Below are 23,674 nucleotides of genomic sequence, written 5' to 3'. Positions count from 1 at the left end.
CTACATGGTAAAGTTTTAGGCAGACAAACAAAATACATTCATACAAAATTGTCGGTAATTAAAAACGTTACTTCTGTTAGGCCCACTTGCAGAACGGTAAGTTATTTTCTCAGAGTTAATTTAACAAATTTGTCAATAATTCAAGTTAACTCTTAGTTAAAAAGATAACTTGCCCTTCTGCCAGTGGGCCTTAAAATTTATTTTAAAAAACAAAACTTACTTCGTACCGATGCACAGTATTTTGTTTTTACTTTATGCATAGGCAGTCACATTGAGTCGGCACATGGCTTTAATTTTTCTTCCCCCATTTCATTACTCTTCCATTTTCCCTACTCGATCTCGCCCTTTATCCTATTATTTTTCCATATTCCTTTATTTTTGCCTTTTTAATGTGTTTTTCTCTTTTTCTCACCGTCTCTTCACCTTCTTATCAAGCTTACTATTCTTTCCCGTTTTCTCCATGGACACATTCAGTATATGCGAGGCGTTTATTGAACGGCCAGTTAACCTAACCCCATTATCTTTTCAATTTCCTCTTCTTCCCCTCTCCCTACTCATTTGCCTTATATATATATGGTAACACTACGCCAAGTATTGACTATTTCCCCAGAAGCTTCGTAACACCGGCTTGGTTTCCGTCAAGTCAAAAATTAGTAACAATGAAAATAATCATATCAATGTCTTAGACGTGAACTGCTTTCTGAGGACGACCATGACAAACGGTTTTAAGACTCTTTCAAAAAAATATAGTGCTTCTATAGTCCGACCTAGAGCTAATGCAATTAATATGACAATCGGCCCCTGCTATGTACATCTACTACAGTGAGCAGGCAAATTAAAGCGTAAGCGAAGGATGCCATCTAATTGGGATCTTGGCGTCCTTTTCTCTCTTGTATACAAGTTACAAACCGTGAGCAACTTTATATGTTTATGAAACCAAAATTTACCCTTACTGGCCAAGAAAATGTAGGGCATCCGCATTGCATACCTAAAAAATAACAGCAAAACAAGAAATGTTGGTGAAATCAACGACAGCGAAAATAAAGCTTTGAACAGCAAAAATATCAATCAACAATTGGGTAATGTATACAAACACCTGTGTTCATAAAAATAGTAGCAAAACTTTACCGGTTTTATTTTAGAAAGCACTGAAGTCCAGGAAAAAGGAGGTGACCAATTGCCACTGTAGACTTGTAATGGGTTGAAAAACCTGATCCTTTAGCAAGACTACACCAAACAGACATTTGCATTTAAGCTTTGAGAACATTATGCGAAAATTTTAAATGGTATAGATAGGCTAGTTTCGTGAAAATTTTCGTATAATTTCTTTATAGTTTTCGAACCGTTTGGGTTTTGTTTTGGAGATTATTTTAGGACTAATTTCGGGATTATTCGAATCATTTCAGGACTAATTTCAATACGCTTTCGGGATCGATTCGGAATTATTTTCAGGATAACTCAACACCTATTTTGGGATCATTTCCCACTTATCACTAATACTTAAGTGATGGCGAAAAAACAAATTTCAGCCACTAAAAAATTAATGCTAGTGAACAAAAATTCAGTGATGGTGAAAACTGCAAAAATAGCGAGGACAACAATGATGGTGATAATAACGTAGTGGTGCTGGGAACATCTTGAAAATATGTTTTGGAGATAATTTTTATTAGTCTTTGATCATTCCTGGATCATTTGAGTAGGATTTGCAGTATATTTGGGCGACCGTTACCAGACTATTTCGGGACAACTTCAGTACCTCAATATATAGATTCGTTTTTGTTTGCTTTTTGTCAAACCCACATCTGAAAAATTTGACTGGTGAGATTTTTCCTTGTCTATCTATTAACTATTCCAGCATAAAACGGAGGAAGAGGTGTATTGTATTTGAGTGCATTGACTGTAATTTAAGATAAGAAAACTTAAGAAAAAACCAGGTTATATTTTCTTTTAATAAAATACCTGGGGCCTGTTTCATTGAAGTGACAATTGTAGAATTGCGTGCAAAAAGAGGTCAAGGGTCGAAGATCCCTTTTTTTTGCGTAAAACAGCTCTATAGGGAGAATAGGTCCAGTTTTATACCCACGCAAAATTTTTTTTTATATCTATGAAACTGACTGAAAAATTGTATCGACGTAGCACTGTTGCTGCTATGTTATATACAAAAAGGTTACATCTGCCCCAAATTTACTTAGCCATTTTTAGCGAAGATTGTGCTTCAATCGTTTCTGGCACACTGAAATCTTTTACAATTTTCCATAAGAAATAATTTCCACAGCTTTCTATCCTTATATTATAGCAACGCTTCTCGCTTCCACTTTCTCGTCAGCCAAAGGCAAGGCGGTCGCCGTGATTTGGTAATAGCGTTCTCCGTCCACCACACCGAAGATGTAAAAGGTTAAAATAAAAACAAGCAATACCAAAAACAATCGTAAATACACATATTAAAAATTTTATGTCATGCCTTACAAGATTGTTAAGGACCTGCATCCATTTCTATGTACTCAATGTCTAACTCTCCATTGAATGTAAGATATAAAGAGATACTTTAAAATTTTGTTGAATAGGAAATTGAAAATTTTAAATATGAATTGTAACTTTCTGAATAGCAATTGCAAATTTCTTAATATGAAATGTATTTTTATACTCAGCGTGCTTTGCACACAGAGTATATTAACTTTGATTGGATAACGGTTAGTTGTACAGGTATAAAGGAATGGAGATAGATATAGACTTGTATCAAAATCATCAGTATCGAAAAAAAATTTGATTGAGCCATGTCCGTCCGTCCGTCCGTTAGCACGATAACTTGAGTAAATATTAAGATATCTTCACCAAATTTGGTACACAAGCTTATCTGGACCCAGAATTGATTGGTATTGAAAATGAGCGAAATCGGATGATAACCACGCCCACTTTTTATATACATAAAATTTTGGAAAACACAAAAAACCTGATAATTTAGTAAATAACACACCTAGAATGTTGAGATTTTTTTTTAATGGGCATGGCACCGCCCACTTGTGATAAAATCAATTTTACAAATATTATTAATCATAAATCAAAAATCGTTAAACCTATCGTAACAAAATTCGTCAGAGAGGTTGCCTTTACTATAAGGAATGCTTTGAAGAAAAATTTACGAAATCGGTTAAAGACCACGCCCACTTTTATACAAAAGATTTTTAAAAGGGTCGTGGACGAATAAAATAAGCTATATCTTTGCAAAATAGAGCTTTATATCAATGGTATTTCATTTCCCAAGTGGATTTATAACAATAAATAGGAAAAACTTCAAATTTAAAAAAATGGGCGTGACACCGCCCCTTATATGGCTAACCAATTTTCTATGTTTCGGAAAAAATTAACGGATCGTAATGAAATTGGGTACACATATTTTCCCTATAGCAGGAAATATTTCTAGAAAAAATGGACGGGATCCGTTAAAGACCACGCCCACTTTTATATAAAAGATTTTTAAAAGGGTCGTAGATGAAAATAATAAGCTATCTTAGCGAAAAAGAGCTTTGTATCGATAGTATTTTACTTTCTAAATTGAGTTATAACATTAAATTGTAAAATACTAAAATTTTTGAAAATGGGTGTGGCGTCGCCCCTTTTACGGCCGCCCCTTTTACGACTAAGCAATTTTTTATGTTTCGGGAGCCATAACTCGAAGAAAAATTGACATATCGTAATGAAATTGTGAGCAGAAAATAGTTAGAGTAAAAATGGACGTGATCGGTTAAAGACCACGGCAACTTAGATATAAAACAAGTTATTATTATTATTATCAAGTTTTATTGTAAGAGGAAATGTGGAGACATTTTTCTTTTAAACGGGCGGTGCCACGTGTTATGTAGAAAAGTAATTTATCTGAAATGAAATGTACAATTGAAGCTCACGCTGAGTGTATAGTGTTTGGTTACACCCGAACTTAGACACATTTCCTTGTTTTGAATATGAAATAAACTGAAAAAGGTGGAGTGGTTATTCCGTTTTTGCAATCTAATTGTCCTTTTGGGCATTTATCGCTATTGAGCATATAGACGGATTTCAAACACCTTTTCGAAAAAATTACACAACTGAAGAAATTTTTGAAAATCTGCAAACAAACTTAATGCTCTCTACCTGAAGTTTTGTTCAGTAGATGATGAAATAAATATTCAGGTGTTCTCATCCCGTTGACGTTTTCCCTTATTCTGACAAGTTCGGCATGCATAATTTAGAGGGTTGGCTATCATTCATAACTGCCTTTGAAGTGTACTACGATCGGAGTAGATTTTACTATATGTGTAGAAATATAATAATTATGTAAGCCGCTACCAGAATTTTTAGACATAAACGTAACTTTGTATTCCCCAAAAGATTATAGACAAAATTTTGCAGAAAAATTAATTTTTTGAGGAAATTTGTACGAAAAATTTAGCAATAAAAATTTAGTACTTTTGTAGTACAAGTAAATACTGGCAAATAGTGCTGCCGAAAAAGTGAGGTTATGTTGTTGACATCACCTTTAGTATTTCCTCATGGTTCAGTATACAGTGTTGTTGTTCAATAATAGCTCCGACACATAAGCAGTTTTTCATATAGATGAGTTTAACACATGCTTATGCATTATGAGTAGATTGCATGTATTTTTATGGAGAATGGTAGAATGAGCGACACTAGCGCCATCTGATATTGAAAAGTAGCCAACTCCCAGCTTTTGTGGCAAGCAAATCATAAGAAGAAGAATTTGACATTTGCTTTGGCTAAAGGTGTTGGCACACTTTGCAAGTGAAATTATTTTTCCCACTGGTTGGTGAATTTTCTAACATTTTTCACAATTAAAAACTGCAATATAACAATCGAATACGATACAAAATATGTTAGCAAGTATTTTTGTTGTATAGGGTGAATGTTTACAACAGTGCGAAATTTTGTATGTGAATGTGCAAGACGTAATATACCTCAATTGCCAAGTCTGAAGTTCCTTCATATTTACAAACGCTACATCTTGGTTGATTGTGGCGATGTTATTGGAATGCATAAGCTTGTGTTAAACGCATCTATATGAAAAATGTCATTGTGTCACCGCCTTATTTTTTAAGATTTGTCAAAGTTCACATAGAGTTTTAGCAGTTTTTCTCCAAAGGGTGTTTAGATTTTATTCACACTAAGAAAGTGAGTATAATTAAATTTTTTATGGAACCAAATTTTTTAAAGAATCCAAACTCAAGCTTTCACTTATTAAATTAAGAGTTCCAAACATTCAAGAAGATTTTCAAACGGAAGTGGCTTTTTGTGCGGAAAAAAAATTATATGGTCCAGACTGAAATAAAATTAAGAAAAACAGCAATAAAAAATTTTGAAATTTTTTTATTTTATGTTCGCACGAATAGGGACGGCCGTTTCAAAAGTATCTTAAATTTTCTAATTTTTTCGAGCAAATGTTCTAAATGAGTTTATATAGTATCTGTTATACAATCTATTAACGCTTTTCCTTAATTTATCTTATAATTTTAAACGAGCAATTCTTGTATAGTCGTATATTTGTATCTTTGTATAGCCGAACGATCTCGGGAATGGCTCACCCGATTTAAATGAAATTTGGCACAGAGATAAAGTATCACCTTATAAGACTTTCTGCCTAGGTGTTGCCACTCAGAATGTGTCACAAAATTGCCACCTATTCGAAATTAAACAAAAAAATTGCATGAGATATGCCGATATGGGTATCAAACGAAAGGTATTTCACTCCGCATTACAATAGAGACATTTTTGGGTAGGGTTGTCATTTAGGGTTGGGGTAGTTAGACGAAATAGTACTATACTTACTCATATTCTATTAAAGCTTTAAAGCAGAACATTAAAGTTAAAGATCTTCGTAACAAAATCTTCCACACGATTCGACTTAATTTTCTTAATTTCACACACGCTAATAAAATTGAAATGCAATATCAAGGCACCGGGGAAAATTCTAGCAAAATATATTTAAATGCATATTTTTGGCAAATATGAAATGAATCATTGCAATTTCTCACAGATTACTATTAGAAAGATTTCTCACGATAGCAAAAAGATATCTCGCCATGGTAATTTGCTACCGTTGAACACTAAAGGCATATATTCAATTTGAAAACGACATCTAGGCACTTAACTACTTACCAACAGATGGCGCTTGGGGAAGTAAGTTGACATTTAATTAAACTAACTGATAGTTGCCGTTCGTGAAATTTACAAGTTTTTGGAATGTAATAAAAATGTGAGGTTTTCATAGTGTATAACTAAAAAATATTTGAAATTAATAATTCGGCACATGAAGATACTCGACCTAAATAACTTAGTTCTCGATTTCACTAATCGTCATAACAATGCCTTATACTATAGGCTGGAATTACCTATTTCAAATTTTTCATTCCAGTTCATTTTGCGGTTAGTGTTTGATATGTTTTTGAAATCTATATTTAAGGAAATCAAATATTGGTAACTAAAAATATATAATATATGTACATATAAAAAAAGTTGAGTTTGATTAACGAACAAAGTATGTTATGCGGCATACTCGAAGATTGCCGAGCAAAGCTCTGTCGCCCAGGTACTGAAAATTAAATCAAGGAAGAAAATCACCAATCACCGATAAAATGTTCAAAATATTTGGCTTATATTTTTGTGTACACAACTGTACATACATACATATATGAATGCGTATATAAACATGCACAACAGTAGACGACAGGTGTTGAAACTATATAGTGGTTAACATATTTAATGAAGAGAACAGAGAGCAAGTTAAAAAAATCTGATAAAAATAACTAGAAAAACAAGAAAAAAGTCAAAGGGAGGAAACTTTAAAAATTGTGAGGCCAATCAAATTTAAAGTAAATCTTTCCCACCATATTCATACACTCTCCACCAAAGACATCCCATCGGCAAAAACTATTGCCCTACAAATTTAAAATCGTTTTTTAAGCTGTGAAACAAAACGGCTATAAAGAATCACGAGGCGTCTGGCCAAAGTTATGAGACTCTCCTTCTTTTCTCGGCTACAATAAGCTTACGCAAGCAAGTTGTTGGGCAATAGATCTCACTGGGTGTACATCATATAAGCATTTTATTTGAAATTACAATCATGATAACATTTGAGTATAATTACAATTTGCCTTTGTTATTTGTTACGCTGGCTACCGCAGATTTGTGGAGGGAATTAGCAAACTGTAATTAGCATCGGCGACATTTGACCATAACTTAATTTTAATTAGGCGACGGTATCTACGTAATCAACGGAATTTGAAACGTAAAAATCTTCTTTTGTATAAATTTTATGTTTCTTTCGTACGTGTTGATGATACAAATGAGTAAGTTACTGAAGTGCAAAGAAAAAGAAATTTGTTAATGAATATGCCGGTAACAAAGAAAAACATTTCAAAATACGAGGGTAGCGTGATTAGGGCAATGTTAAATTTAGCACTGATAAAATAGATTATGTATTATTGCCAAGATTGCAGTTCGTGATAGACCGTAAAAGTAGTTCGATGACAGTTCGCTGAACAAAAGCTCTTTCACGGAAAACCCTACGCTACTACCAATTGTAGGAGAAGGAATCGATTTCGGCTTGAGGTGATTTTAAGAATAACAAAAGGTCTTCATCCCAGTGTGGTGAAGTAGGCTACCTGCATCAGCAATTCAAGTGACTCTACAGCTGTAGGGGACAGAAACTCCATTAGGTAGAAAGCAACTGCGTGCAAATCAGAAAGACGGGAAATGCCAACAACAGAGAGCACTGATGTGGAAGTGTTTAATAAGTTAAAAAGCGATGAGCAAGGCTCCGACTTTTTCGGAAAAAACAAAGGGAGATAACGCGCAGACTTAAACTGACTATTACAGGATGAATGACGTGTCGAAGTAGTTCTAGACCATATCAATACATTAGGACAAATGTCTATCTACAGGCAGAAATCTGTCGAAAGGGAGCTTCGATAAAAATGCTGTAGGACAAATAGTATAAATCGCTCTTATCCTTCTATTCGGTAGGGGTAGGTAGGTAGGTTGAACTGGCCGGTCCATGAGGACCTCACATAGACTGATTGAGTCCGTAGTGTTACCAGAAGTTTGTTTTAACGACCAAACTGAAAAACCCTATCAAAAACCAGGACCTATGTAATAAAATAACTCCGTCCTCTTGGCAAATACTAGAAGCTTCCTAGGACTTAAGCCACTTGCTGCTTCTAGATCTGACAGCTGTATCACTCCTAATAGCTGGAGTCTTAGCCTGGCAAGTGCAGGGCACGAGCACAGAACGTGCTCGATCGTTTCCTCCTCCAACCCGCACTTCCTACACCTGCTATCACTGACCAAGCCTAATTTAAGGGGCATGTGACGCCAGAAGGCAGTGTCCAGTCAGAATACCCGTCATGAGTCTACAGTCCTCTCTTTTTAATGATAGAAGCTACTGCGTTAGTCTAAGGTTGTAAGACCTACACATAATCTTCGACACTTTACAGCCCCGCGCTTGAACCCACGCCTTTCCTGCTTGGTCGATCATGTGCACCTCTCGCCTTCGCTTAATCTCGCCCAATCTAATTGGGACGTCTACGGAGCAAGCTTCAAGGGATGCACCCTTTTTAGCTAATTCGTCCGCTTTTTCATTCCCATCTATTCCCATATGCCCTGGGACCCAATATAGATGTATGCTTCTCCCTGTCCCTATTCTCTCCAGAGACTGCTTACACTCTAATACGCATTTAGATGCTGTGCTATGTGAGAATATTGGCTTAATTGCTGCTTGACTGTCAATATAAAAGTTAACACGGTTGCAGCTTAAGCTATTCTCTTCCAGGGTTTCTACTGCTTTGGTTACGGCTAAATTTCCGCTTGGAAAACGCTACAGTAATCCGGCAGCCTGTAGGATCTGCTTATTTCCGGATCAGCGCAGTATACCGCAGACCCTACTCCTTCCACTATTTTGGAACCATCGGTGTACACATGTATCGCCTCGTCCGCCATTTGCGCACCCTTGCGCCAACCGTCCACCTCTATTGTGGCCTTAAGATCTCCCTCAAAGTGCAGGTAGGGAATCATGTAGTCTGTTCGTCTTGTGACTGATGACGCTATACTACTATGGCCATATGGTCGGCGCTCAAGCTGCCCCGAAGCATCGAGCCTGGTTGCGGTCGTTAACGCTTTGTTCTTTGCTACCAGGTCTACAGGTGGAATGTGCAGAATGGCATACAGTGCAGCCGTCGGGGTTGTTTTCAGGGCTCACGTAATGCAAAGCATCGATAGTCTGCATACCCCTCTAATTTTTTGAGGTATGTTGTTTTTTGTGTGGCTTTCCACCAAACAAGAACTCCATAGTATAGAATAGGGCTTACAATTGCTGTAAAAACCCAATGAGAAAGAGAGGGCGATAGGCCCCACGTACACCCCAGCATTCTTTTACATGCATAGAGTGCCGTTGAGGCCTTCTTGACCCTCTCCTCCACGTTGAGCTTCCATGACAGCTTACTGTCTAGGATGATTCCTAGATATTTTGTGCAAGGTTGCTCCTGTAAGGTCACCGCTCCTAACTTAGGCCTGGTCCAATTTGGGACCTTGTACCTCTTTGTAAACAAGACCATATCCGTCTTCTCCGCATTGACTTTCAGCCCGACATTAGATGCCCAGGTATGAATATCCCGAAGCGCCCGATCCATCAAAGAACTAATCGTTGGAAGGCATTTTCCACTTATGACAATTGCAACATCATCTGCGTAAGCCGTAAGTTTTACGGGTCCCTCATCGAATTGCCTGAGCAGTTGGTTGATGACCAGTGTTCACAGCAGAGGTGATAGCACCCCTCCCTGCGGCGTGCCCCTGTCCACTGATTTCGTGGCCTCGTACAATCCCCATTGTGATGTAATCTTTCTGCAATTTAACATGCAGCCGATCCATCTGATTAAGGCAGGATGTACTTTAATGTAATTAAGACCATCCATAATCGCCCATTTTGCAACATTATTGAAAGCCCCGGCAATGTCCAAGAAGACTCCTAGAGCATACTCCTTACATTCCAGGGATTTCTTTATGCTTATTACCACCCTATGCAATGCGGTGTCTACCGACTTGCCTTTGGAGTACGCATGCTGTGTTGTGGAGAGCAGCTTTTCATCCACGTTGGACTTTATGTACACATCTATCAGCCTCTCAAAGGTTTTGAGAAGAAATGATGTTAAGCTAATGGGTCTATAGTCTTTGGGATACACGTGACCGATCTACCCCGCCTTTGGTAGAAAAGCTACACAAGCAGTTCTCCAAGAGTGCGGTACATGATTCAGTCTTATGCACCCTTACTTACTTACTTAATTGGCGCTTAACCGTCTAAACGGTTATGGCCGTCCAACAAGGCGCGCCAGTCGCTCCTTCGCTCCGCCAAACGGCGCCAATTGGTCACACCAAGGGAGTTTAAATCGTTTTCCACCTGGTCCTTCCAACGGAGTGGGGGCCGCCCTCTACCTCTGCTTCCATAGGCGGGTTCCGATAGAAACACTTTCTTGGCCGGAGCATCATCTTTCATTCGCATAACATGGCCTAGCCAGCGCAGCCGCTGCGTTTTAATTCGCTGGACTATGTTGATGTCTGCGTATAGCTCGTACAGCTCATCATTAAATCTTCTTCGGTACTCGCCATCGCCAACGCGTAGAGGTCCATAAATCTTTCGAAGAACTTTTCTCTCGAACACTCCCAAAGCCACTTCATCTGCTGTTGTCATGGTCCATGCTTCTGCCCCATATAGCAGGACGGGTACGATAAGTGACTTGTAGAGTATGATTTTCGTTCGCCGAGACAGGACTTTACTTTTCAATTGCCTACCTAGTCCAAAGTAGCATTTATTGGCAAGATTGATTCTTCGCTGGATTTCAGTGCTGATGTTGTTGCTAGTGTTGATGCTGGTTCCCAAATAAACGAAGTCTTTTACTATTTCGAAATTATGGCTGGCAACAGTAGCGTGGTTGCCAAGGCGCATATGCGCTGACTCTTTGCTCGATGACAGCAGGTACTTCGTTTTGTCCTCATTCACCATCAAATCCATCTTTACCGCTTCTTTTTCCAGCTTGGAGTAAGCAGAACTAACAGCGCGGGTGTTTAGGCCGATGATATCAATGTCATCAGCATATGCCAGTAATTGCACGCTTTTATAGTATATTGTTCCAGTGCGGTTAAGTTCTGCAGCTAGTATAATTTTCTACATCATCAAATTAAAGAAATCGCACGATAGGGGGTCACCCTGTCTGAAACCTCGTTTAGTTTCGAACGGCTCGGAGAGGTCCTTCCCAATTCTGACTGAGCTGATGGTGTTGCTCAACGTCATTTTGCACAGCCGTATAAGTTTTGCGGGGAAACCAAATTCAGACATAGCGGCATATAGGCAGCTCCTTTTCGTGCTGTCGAAGGCGGCTTTAAAGTCGACGAAGAGGTGATGTGTGTCGATTCTCTTTTCACGGGTTTTTTCCAAGATTTGGCGCATTGTGAAAATCTGGTCGATGGTAGATTTACCAGGTCTGAAGCCGCACTGATAAGGTCCAATCAGCCGGTTCACGGTGGGCTTCAATCTTTCGCACAATACACTTGAAAGGACCTTATATGCGATATTAAGAAGGCTGATTCCACGATAGTTGGTGCATTTTGCAGTATCCCCCTTCTTGTGGACTGGGTAAAGAACACTTAGATTCCAACCGTCGGGCATGCTTTCGTCCGCCCATATTTTGCTAAGAAGCTGCTGCATGCGCCTTACCAACTCCTCGCCGCCGAACTTGAATAGCTCCGCAGGCAATCCATCGCGCCCACGGCCTTGTTGTTTTTCAATCTGGTTATTGCTATTCTAACTTCGTCATAATCGGGCGGGGGGACATATATTCCATCATCATCGATTGCGGGATCGGGTTCTTCATCCCTGCGCGGTGAATTTCTGCCTCCATTTAGGAGAACAGAGAAGTGTTCCCTCCATAATCTAAGCACTCTCTGGACATCAGTTACAAGGTCGCCGTTTTCATTCATACAGGAGTTTGCCCCGGTCTTAAAACCTTCCGTCTGTCGCCGTATTTTTTGGTAGAATTTTCGGGCGTTATTCCCGGTGGCTAGCAGCTCAAGCTCCTCGCACTCACGCCTTTCTGCTTCTGCTTTTTTCTTCCTGAAAAGGCGTCTCGCTTCCCTTTTCGACTCACGATAGCGTTCACACACTCCTCTTGTCGCGCTCGCTTTTAACGTAGCCCTGTAGGCAGCGTCTTTTCTTTCGGTTGCAACGCGGCATTCTTCATCATACCAGTTGTTTTTTCGTGGCCGCCGGTAACCAATTTTTTCCTCGGCGGCGGTACGAAGTGCTTTGGAGATATGCTCCCATTGCTCCTGTATTCCTTCAGGATGAGTTATGCCCTCAGAGAGCAGGTGTGAGAGTCGAGTTGCGAAATCATTGGCAGTCTGTTGTGATTGAAGCTTTTCGACGTCTAGCTTTCCTTGTGTTTTTTGTTCCTTGTTTTTAGCCGCGTTGAGGCGGGTGCGTATTTTGGCTGCAACGAGATAATGGTCCGAATCGATGTTAGGTCCTCGGATCGTGCGCACATCTAAAACACTGGAGGCATGCCGTCCGTCTATCACAACATGATCGATCTGATTGCGAGTATTTCGATCAGGAGACAGCCATGTAGCTTGATGTATCTTTTTATGCATGAACCTCGTGCTTGATATGACCATGTTTCGAGCACCGGCAAAGTCAATCAGCCTCAGTCCGTTAGGAGAAGTTTCATTGTGTAGGCTGAACTTTCCGACTGTAGGGCCAAAAACACCTTCTTTGCCCACCCTGGCGTTAAAGTCGCCAAGCACGACTTTTATATCATGACGGGGGCAGTGCTCGTACGTGCGTTCTAATTGTTCATAAAAAGTGTCTTTCACCTCATCGTCTTTCACCTCATCGTCTTTCACCTCTGTCGGCGCATGGGCGCAGATGAATGATATATTAAAAAATTTTGCTTTTATTCGGATAGCGGCGAGACGCTCGTCCACAGGCGTGAACGCCAGCACTTGGCGACAAAGTCTCTCTCCCACCACGAATCCGACGCCGAAACTGCGCTTATTCGCATGGCCACTCCAATATATGTCACAATTTTTGATCTTTTTTCTTCCTTGCTTCGTCCAACGCATTTCTTGGATGGCGGTGATGTCAGATTTTGCTTTGACGAGGACATCAACCAGCCGGGCATCTGCACTAATCCCATTCAGGGAGCGGACGTTCCAGGTGCATGCCCTCAATTCATTGTCCTTCAAACATTTGCCATGGTCGTCATCAATAGAGAGTGTATTTATCCGAGGCTTGTTGTTATATTTCATTGGAGTATGGTTTTACGTGGCGGGTCCCAAGCCCAGCGCACAACCCGCTCAGCGGGGGTGAAAATATTACTTGGCACGTTTATATAGCGAGCCGCTTGCTCCAAGACAGACGCCCGCTTGCAGCCGCACCTAGAGGTGTACAGACGCTGCCGATGAGATCTCCCCCGGCTAGCCCTTAAAACGATTATGTCAGAGTGGCCTAGCCAGGTTGTCGCCTTCTCACATTAGCTCACCGCTAAACGGGTGTTTAGCGGCTACCCAGAGGATACTTGGCCGCAAGCGACTGGCAGTAGTGAGCTGCTTGAACCGCATGCAAAAGAATCGCTCTGGCCATTCCCAGGTGAATGGCGGTCAGAAGCTTTCCCCACTTTCGTGGACTTCTACACACGGCCCCACCCTCCATCTTATGCACCCATCGAATATTATTTTAAGCCATTCCACGACCGCCCTACTTGAGACTTGTAGCATGGCCGGGAATATACCATCTCGGCCCGGCGATTTAAACTTAGAACACGTCTTCACTGCCCACTCGATCTTGGTATCGGTCACCAAGCCCGGCACCACTAGATCCGTGATCGTAGTGTGAGTGATGTCTGCTGGTTCTTCTAAACCGTCTCCCGATGGGAAATGTGTATCGAGAAGCACCTCAAAGGATTCCTCACTATCACGTGACCATTCCCCGTTTTCTTTCTTTATTAGTCCCTGGACTATGTTTCCCTTTGCTAGGACTTTTTTCAACCGTGCTGTTTCACTGGAGCACTCTATGTCCGTACAGAAACTTTTCCATGAGTTTCTCTTCGCCCTGGTAATTTCACGCTTGTAGATCCTCAGTAGATCCCTGTACTCGTCCCGACACGCTTCGCTTTCCGCGGTTTTTGCGAGTTTAAACATTTCTTTTACCTGTCTTCTTAGAAGACTCAGCTCATTACTCCACCATGGCGGCTTTGCTTTTCCTCTGAATCTTCTTAGAGGGCAAGCTTTGTTATACGCAGTCATAAGCGTCCTTGTTAGGAATTCATTCGACTCCTCCAGTTCCTCTACATTAGCAACCTCTTTGGGTTGTCCCACTTTTGTTTCTACATGTTTCTGGAATTTAGTCCAATTCGTTGCCCTAGGGTTTCTAAAGGTTCCTCCCTTCTCTACCATCTTTAGTGGGGTGCTGAAGCTTATATACGCATGGTCGGAGAAGGATGGTCTATCAAGAACCATCCAATCATACCTTGATATATCACGCTCGGAGCTCAATGTAATATCCAGAACATTGCTGGATGTTGGACCAATGTATGTAGGAACATTTCCCCTGTTGGCTATCTGCAAATTGGTTTGCAGGATGTAACAAAATAGAGATTCGCCTCTCTCGTTCGTATCTGCTTCTCCCCACGCATTGTGGTGCGCATTTGCATCTGCGCCTATGACCAACCGCCCTTTGCGCCCTTCCTCCTGTACTAGCCTTTTGCACTCCATCGGTGGAACCTCCGCAGCATGGGCCTTGTAGCAGGACGCCAGGATAAATGCCTGCTTATTCTTTTACTCAACGGCCACCGTTACGAGATCATCAGTGGTGTAATTAGGCAGCATATATGAATGCAGCTGTTTCCTTACCATTACTACAGCTCGCACCCGTCCTTCCGTTTGCGAGTAGTAAACGCCAAACCCGCGCGCGCTAAGTCCAGAAACCTTTCCTCCCGATAAGAGCCACGGCTCCTGGATCAGCGCCACGTCAAACGAACCCTCCTCAAGGGTTAGGAGGAGTTCGCTCGACGCCACTTTACTGTGTTGGATGTTTATCTGTAGGACTCGCAGCACCATTGGGCTGTTTGTCCCCCTCCAGCACCTTCGTCTTGACGTCGTCGTCCTCCTCTTGCCCTTTTGGTTTAGAGTATTCGAGGCCCCCTTCAGCCCCTCGTGAATGTTGTGCCGTGTGTTCCTCTGTGCGAGTCACAGCACCATTTAGCGGTTGGTCCTCTTCTAGCACGTTCGTGGTGACGTCGGGGACCTCCACCTATCTTTTTTCCCTTAGGCTTCTGAGGTCCTTTTCGACTTCGCCCACTTCCAGCGTGTTGGGATTTTTATCCTCGGGACTTCTTTTCCTGAGTCGCATGTAAATTTTGCCAGTGCCAAAGGACATTTTGCCAAGCTGCGTGTACTAAATATCCTCCGCATGCTTGTTTATTTGGAAGATGTAGAACTGACCATCCTCGGTAGGCCGAGATACAGTAAGTACCTTCCAATCCTGTGTCGGTATGTTCGGATTCTGATTCTGCAGAAGTCGCAGTGTATCCTCCGACTTCATCACGCATGGTATCCATACCTTAACTTTTGGTACCGTGGGGATTTGCGCTTTATCCACCACCTCAAACCGCGCGTTCGTGCCTTGCCTTTGGAGGTTTGGAACGACTTCCTCCAGCCACCGCAAGCTCGCGATGTTGTCGCACGCTATCATCTTCACACCATTATACCATCCCCCCGAATCAAAGGTTGGAAGGGGCTTACTTGGTTGTTCCCGCATCATCTTAAGCATTAAGCTAATAAGCTCCCTTTCCACAGATCTCCACCTTTCAGTAGTCATTTGTCCGAACGGACTGCTACGATCAACCAGCGCCACAGTCAGTGACTGCTTTGCCACATCACTCATCTTCTCGGGAAAAGCAGGAGTCTTAGTGATATCTCCCTTTGGCACCTCCGAGAACACCGGAGTCTTCGCGTTAACTCCCTTTAGCGCCTCCGAGAAAGCCGGAGGTTATCTCTTTTTGGCTTATCTCCTACTTCCGTAGTTGGAACTTCCCTCTGACTGGCAGCTTTCGAGGTAGTTGCTACCTCGCTATTGGAACCCATCTGTCTTACAGCTTTGGGCCTACTTGTCTTGTCTATGCGACTGCCCTGCCTCGCGGCTCTAGGACTGGGTCCTTTCTGCCTCTTGAAAGCAGGCTTGTCGCCTTCTGCCGAACGTTGCCTCTTCATTCTGCCATTCGACGCTTCTTCCTCCTCGTACCGGTTGCAGAACCGAGGGTTTCTCGCAGCAAACCTTTTGAACTGCCTTCGACCTACGTCTACCGCCTCATAGGCCCATTCCAAGCGCTCGATCTCCACTTCTGTTGGGTCGACCACTGCTCCCAGGCATTGGACAATTCTTAGTGCTGCACGGTACTGAGAGAGAGCTCTTTTACTTCCTCTGCTCCGTACCCTTCTCGACTCTTCTACTCCGTTTTCATTTGTGTGCTTCTCCAACACGGAGTTCATTGAATCAGCACTACTCTCGCTCCCCGAGTCCGACGCATCGCTTAATTCGTATTTGTCGTCCTTGGATTGCGACTCAGTCCTCCTCTTTACATCCTCCTTATTACATTCAGGTAATGAGTTGTTCATCTTAGTCGTACGACCACCTGCCCGACAAGGCGGGCTCAGCGGTCCAGTATTATATACGGGGAAAGAACCGTCCGCCACAGCAGCGCCCCTTACTGCGGTAAGGCCGTAAATACTTCCCGATATGGCCCGGTATCGGGAAGGCTCCGTTCGAATACAGCCGAATTTATCCCCTGGCTGCAAATCGTCCAATAGTCACGGTCCGCATAACACCCTGGATTAGGGGGTTGGCAGTTCTTGGTCACCGATATCCCGTCGCCCTCCTATGAGGCTAGACGGCGTAGATGTCAGTCCTAAACAGCTCCGCCTCATAGTCGGGCGCTATGGAGTTCGGCTAAGCCCTCACACCAACGACAAGGTGCCTACCCTAGTGAGGGTATTCGGTAGGGGAGTATAATATACTCAAGTTGATTGCGTAAAACAATATCGCTACCTTTCGCTGGCTAGAGGGAATTCTTCCTAACCTCCAAAGGCAAGTAACGAGCGCATGGTGATATACAGAACGCAGTCTCCACAATGACAAAGGCAAAGATACGGATCACATGCGTGGTAAAATCGGAGGATAAGTAAAGTGGCGTCGGCCCAAATCGTCCTAAGCCCTGTACATGAGTCATTGGAGAAAGGTTTGTGAACTCAGAATCTAAAGGAGGAGTGAGAGGTGCAGTTACCTTACGGAAACACCTGCAGTTATTGATGTTATCCAGTTTCTGCACTGACAACTAGAAGTTGTGGCCATATAGCGTGAAGAATCTCCTACTGGCATCCTGCTGTATGACTCATAGAGTGGAAGCAGTTCAAAAGGCTGGTGTATGAGGGAAGGCGAAAAAAAAACTTTTCAAGGGCGCATTTGCCAACACGCACCACCCTGTGTTGGATATTCCAAAGTAGTCTAAAGTAGCTAATAGTGGTATTATTTTCACATACAATAGCTGGCCTAGATCTTTGAAAACGCGCCATTCTCAGACCTTTTACATCTATTCTATGGTCTTAGTATATCCCTAAAGAGTTTAGAGAAGTTAAGGTCTTTAGAAACCCAAAGGCGTTGCCGCCTAAGTTAAATTTTTAAAAACGTGTAGATAGGAGAAATGAGCCACCTATGGACTTTGCCACCGTAGAAGACTTGAAGATGTCAAACATCATATCAAAGACGGTAACATATGCTTGTATATTTCAGGGACTAACCAATGTATCATTGTGTAATAAGGAGCTGAGTCTTCTTAGAGGACAGGTAAGAAATATTTTGAAGCTCGCAAAGACGGTGGTGCATGCGGTAACGAGCATAGGGATCTGTTGAAAATCTATAAAATTGAAAAAAAGAGAAACTAAAACAGTGTTATGCTTGAGAAAAGCCTTATTTAAGGGTGAAATAGTACAGGGAATAAAACTAAATAATTGAGACTAGTCACGTAATAGTGAAGATATCCTCGAAGCGCTTTTGGATACACTTCCCATCGGTAGGCTCGGAGGAGCTGGAAGGCAAGGCCAGGGTCGGTCCTCACTTTTTTATTAGGCAGAGCGGAAGTCTTGAGAACCACTCCCACAATAGTACTACATACTTTCCTATATGGTGGTATAGCAGTTCTATAAGCCAATATTATACGTTAACAACCGTAACAAGGCTTAAGGCCTCAGATAAGCTTAAGTGCAGGCTGTATGGCCATAATACTAGAGCGACATATAACACAGGGCGGAGATGTTAACTATTGTGCAGTCAGAAATCCATGCAGAGAATGTCCATGGAGAGCCTCATCCTAGAGGAGTATTTTTCTTATGTCAGGCTGCCAAGCAGCCTTGCGGGCCTTTCAAGTTTTACAAGCCTACTTTTAAACTAGTGGATCAATGCAATGGAGTCTTAAAGAGACATCAAAGTAATGAACAAGTAGACTATCTAGCCAAGCATAGAATGCTACTATAGTTCTATTACTCAAAGCCTTTCTCACAAAGGCACGCACTGGGGAAACCGTAAGCAACTGGGAAACAAAGAAGTTCAGACAACACTGTATTTACTGCCCAGAGCAAAGATAGGCCAAATTGTTTATACTCCCATCAAGGAGAGTATCAGGCAAACTAATTAAGCTAAGCAGAGAGGACCTACGAAATCTCACTGGGTACTATGCTAGACAATGTAGTCTACGATATCTCCTACTTAAGTTAAATCCATCCGATTCATAAATCTGTCGCTTTCGTGAGCTGAAGGGCGAAGCGCCGGCAGCAAGGCAGACATTCTCCCATCTTGATGGCGCGACTCATAATCCCTTCTTATATGGGGTTAAACGCCTGAAAGGGTACTTAAACACATTACAGCCTGCACATACAGTAATAGACTGAAAGGCCAAGTACAAGCAAATGTGTGAAAATAACGGAAAATATGATACATGTGTACAGCGATGGTTCCAAACTAATGGCCTTTCCATCAGAATCTGTTGACATTAAACTGACAAATTAAGTCTTATCATTAAAGAGAGAAGACTTATAACGATTTTAGTTTCTCTTGAAAGGAGTCCCTCCTTATATCAGTCTGCTTATTCGTCGGAGCATAGGTGCAAATAAACGCTATGAAAGCTCTCGGCGTCAACGTTTGTTGCCACCACAAAACCTAAACCATAATTCCTAATTAAGTTTGCGCTACTTTGGCCCCCAGATGTACCGGTCACAGGTATCTGCTGAGTTTTAATTGAAGACAATACTTTAAGCAACTTTTCCCACAGTTCAGATGAACTAAGCTCTATGACGGAACTATCAAACTGATATCTTAACTATATATGTTTCCACAGTTTTATATATACGCTTCTGTAAGTGTTTATCATTGCGCATGCGTAACAGGGCGAATATAAGCAATACTAATTTTAATTGATTAAAAACAAAAATACAAAACAATATCAAAGCAAAAGTTAAAAAACAAATACGAATAACAAATATGCATACATACACATACATATCTATAAATGTTAGTAAAATACAAAACAATATTGCGAGAAGCGTTGTCGGAAACCAAGTTGGCATACCAATTTCATTCCATCTCTTAGACACTATTTTATAGCAATCTACTGACTGCCGGCCACTCGACAACAACAACCAAATAAGTATTCGCCTTTATGTATTTCAAACACATATTCACCCGTATCAGCCATATATTCGTAATAGCCGGTCAAATGGGAGAAGTAGCAAGCAGGTGAGCAGCAGACGCGTGTAGCATTATAATTTGTTGAAATAAAAAAAAACGAATTGCAAAATAAATTTAAATGGCAAACAGAAAAAGGGAGTTAAAAATGTTTTATATTTCTTACAAAAGAAAAAAGAATTATTATACAAAGATAATTCACTGTTTTTATGTCACATTGACGCAACTTTTGCCAACCTCCACCAGCACAACCGATGACGAAGAATAATGGGCAGCTTTAGGTGCTGAAATGTGATGACGTTTTTTTTAATGTCTTCAAATTTACATTCCCTTTTGGTGCATTATCTAAATATTGCTATTAATTTCATATGGTGTTTATTAATGTTGTTGTTGTTATGGCCTGCTATTGTTATTTTATTGCTGTAATGGTTTTTGCAGTACATTAAGTGGCATATATTGGCATATATTGGCAACATATATAAGCAATATGAGGAAAAGCATAAGAGAGGTAAAAAAAACTGAAAGATATTGCATAAAACGTGCCTCGACTCATCGTCGCCACGAATTGCACCAATTCAACCGCGCTGTGGGGACGAGTTTCTAATGGCAACAGTCGACACGGCGATACTGGGACAACGTTAAAGTAAATCATAAAAACGTTCATCAAAAAGTTTGCTTTTTTTTCTAAACCATTCGTTGTTGCTGCTATAATTGCAGATGAAAATTAGGACGAGTGCGCTAAATGGGAGCGATGACAACTCTTAAATAAAAGAGCAAAGATTAATAAATCATTTAATCCCGGAAACTGGAGTCCCTTGATTTCCAGGACTGCAGCTAAGTGTTAGTTTGAGAAGCCGCTTTCAAAGGGGACTAATACAATTGACGTTAAGCCCACTGACATTATTGCTTGGCACAATTATAAACTTTAAATTAATAGCGTTTTATTTTCTGGCTAAGGTCTTACGCTTTTTGTACGCCGAACAAGGGTTGTTGTTCTATTATAAAAAACAGGCAATGCCTTTACGGGGTATTACGTTCTTTTGCGAAAATTGTTGCCTCCTCGCAACGTAAAAGTGTTACACTTTTACCCTGTATAAAATGGCGGTGTGGCAGTACAACTCTGTGAAACTCTCAATTCGCTCTTAAGTTCCACATATACTCTGTTAGTATGAGTGAATATGGTGAGTTGAAATGTTCTTTGTATGCACTATAAATGTTGAACATTTTCTGGGGTAGGACTAACTCTATTAAGGCTTTACCATTTACTTACGCAACAATTTATTTCAGAAAAGAAAACGCTATAAGATATCTTAGCCAAATACACGGGTTTGCCTGGACGCAGTGTGAGTTGATATTGAAAATTGGGCAAATCGGACTACGCTCAATTTTTCAGTATCCAAAAGTGGTAAAAATCGGGTTATACACTAGAGAATACTGATAAACCGATAAAACTTGGCTAATGGATTTATACTATGTCTCAACTCAAAAACTTGCTTGAACTGGGAAAAATGGACATGGCACAGCCTCAATATAAAGAAAGCATACTTAAAACTTTTGCAAGCCATACATCAAAACCCGATAAAGATATCCTGTTGAAATTGTTTCTGTTTACTATAGGCCATGTCAAATATCAACCAGACCACAACCGCATTGTAACAAAACTGAGGTTCAAAGATAAAATCATTAAACAGTTTTCAATGCTTGTTTGATGTGTAATTAGATAAAGTATACTGATATTTCTGATAAGCCTTTCATCATATGTACCTGACCTGATGTATAACTCGAAATCATAGACCTTGTTGAGAAAAGAACAGATGGCCCTTACAGCAGGAAGAAGCTTTGGTTATTTCCGTGCTACCTACGACATGTATCGCAGGAGTTTTAACAATCAGCTGTATGTGTCATAGACAGATATGAAGGCGCTTTAGCTCAGAAAATAATCCAATGGACACTCGCATTTGGCAGCACAAGAGGGAGAGTTACACTGTGGTGGGGGATACAGGTGGAAGAAGATCAACCCTTGTTGATGGTTGTTGTTGTATGAACGATAAAGACACTCCCCGAAGTGTAACATAGCACATATTTCTCATTATTTGTTTAAAATTGATAACTTATACATCTGTCTTTAAATGGTTGTCAAAATTATAGGCCGATTATATGAATTAAAAATTTTTATATTGGAAAACGTCAATAACGAAGACATCTACTGAGTTTAAGCTTTCATATCTATTCAGCTTGGCGGCCACCGTGGTGTGATGGTAGCGTGCTCCGCCTATCACACCGTATGCCATGGGTTCAACTCCCGGGCAAAGCAACATCAAAATTTTAGAAATAAGGTTTTTCAATTAGAAGAAAATTTTTCTAAGCGGGGTCGCCCCTCGGCAGTGTTTGGCAAGCGCTCCGGGTGTATTTCTGCCATGAAAAGCTCTCAGTGAAAACTCATCTGCCTTGCAGATGCCGTTCGGAGTCGGCATAAAACATGTAGGTCCCGTCCGGCCAATTTGTAGGGAAAATCAAGAGGAGCACGACGCAAATTGGAAGAGAAGCTCGGCCTTAGATCTCTTCGGAGGTTATCGCGCCTTACATTTATTTATTTTATCTATTCAGCTCGCAGAACTTTTTTTAAAATTCAATAGAAACAAAACAATTATTGGCCTCTTCAAAGAGTGCAACACTTTTTTAGTGTACCTCATAAAACAAAAACGTAAAGTTAACACAATTAAATTAGTTAAATATATATTAAAAAAAACGGAGGAGATGGATAAGGAAAGTGTTATTGTACAAACATATAAACAAAACTAGTAACAGTTAGTGTTTTTAGTGTCTAATTATTGACGAATTCAAAACAACAACAAACTCAAGCATATTTATAGATATACAAAAACACAACCGTAGATGCATATATTTTAACACATAACAATAACAAAAGGCCGGTATTAACGGCGGCAACAAATAAAGCATCACATGGTCATACAATTTCCGGCAACCGGAATTTTGTGTGAAAATTACCTAAATAAGGTTTGAGGAAGCATAGAGATAAAATTTTGAAAGAGCGATCAATGCAGGTCAAATAAAAATAAAGGTGATGTAATGATGTGTGAAGAGATAGAGGAGGAAAAAAATTAATGAATTGGCAACAACGATAGCTTTAATTGAAATAAAATCAATCAAAACTTAATTACATAATATAAAACAAAAAAAAATAAAAAAATAAAATAAAAAAGTATAAAATAAAATAAATTAAAACAAAATAAAATTAATCAATATAGTAAAATAAAATTAAATTAAATAAAACAAAATCAAATAAACTAAAGTAAAAGAGTATAAACAAATTAAAATTGAGTATAATAAAACCAAATAAAGTAAAATGAAATAAAATAAAATGAGATAAATAAAACTAGTTAAAATAAACTGTATTAAGAGAATATAAAATAAAATAAATTTAAATAAAATAATATAAAATAAAATAAAATAAAATAAAACAAAATAAAATTAAACAATATAATATAAAATCAAATATAATAAAATAATATAAAACAATACTAGTTAAAATAATAAGCAAAAGAATATAATAAAAAATAAAATAAAATAAGATAAAATAAAAGTAAAGTAAAATAAAAAAAAATCAAATATAATAAAGCTTTTTTGACCAATCGTTTTTTAATTGCATATAAAAATATTTATTTCAACTTTCCACCTAACGTTTCGCTAGACTTCCTAGCATCTGCAGAGCTGATCTAATTTTTTAACAACAATAAAGATAAAAATATCACATTAATTTGTGGTGTAGGTTAGGTTAGGTTAGGTTGCAAGGGCTGAGCTGGACACTATGGTAACAGCTCACTACTT

At 40.1% G+C, this 23,674-nt stretch overlaps 2 protein-coding genes across 4 annotated transcripts in view; one reads left to right on the top strand and one right to left on the bottom strand.

Annotated features, from left to right (window-relative positions):
• Positions 1 to 23,674, bottom strand: part of Brf (Brf RNA polymerase III subunit) — a 131,535-nt gene that overhangs the window by 80,659 nt on the left and 27,202 nt on the right. The window lies entirely within an intron of this gene.
• The window catches only part of lute (BTB/POZ domain containing protein 3 lute), a 60,306-nt gene that overhangs the window by 13,171 nt on the left and 23,461 nt on the right, over positions 1 to 23,674 (top strand). The gene's annotated exons all lie outside the window — the stretch shown is intronic.

This window comes from Eurosta solidaginis, chromosome 1, assembly GCF_040869045.1.
Source record: "Eurosta solidaginis isolate ZX-2024a chromosome 1, ASM4086904v1, whole genome shotgun sequence".
Classification (NCBI taxonomy): domain Eukaryota; kingdom Metazoa; phylum Arthropoda; class Insecta; order Diptera; family Tephritidae; genus Eurosta; species Eurosta solidaginis.
This window is presented reverse-complemented; position numbering and strand designations above follow the sequence as displayed.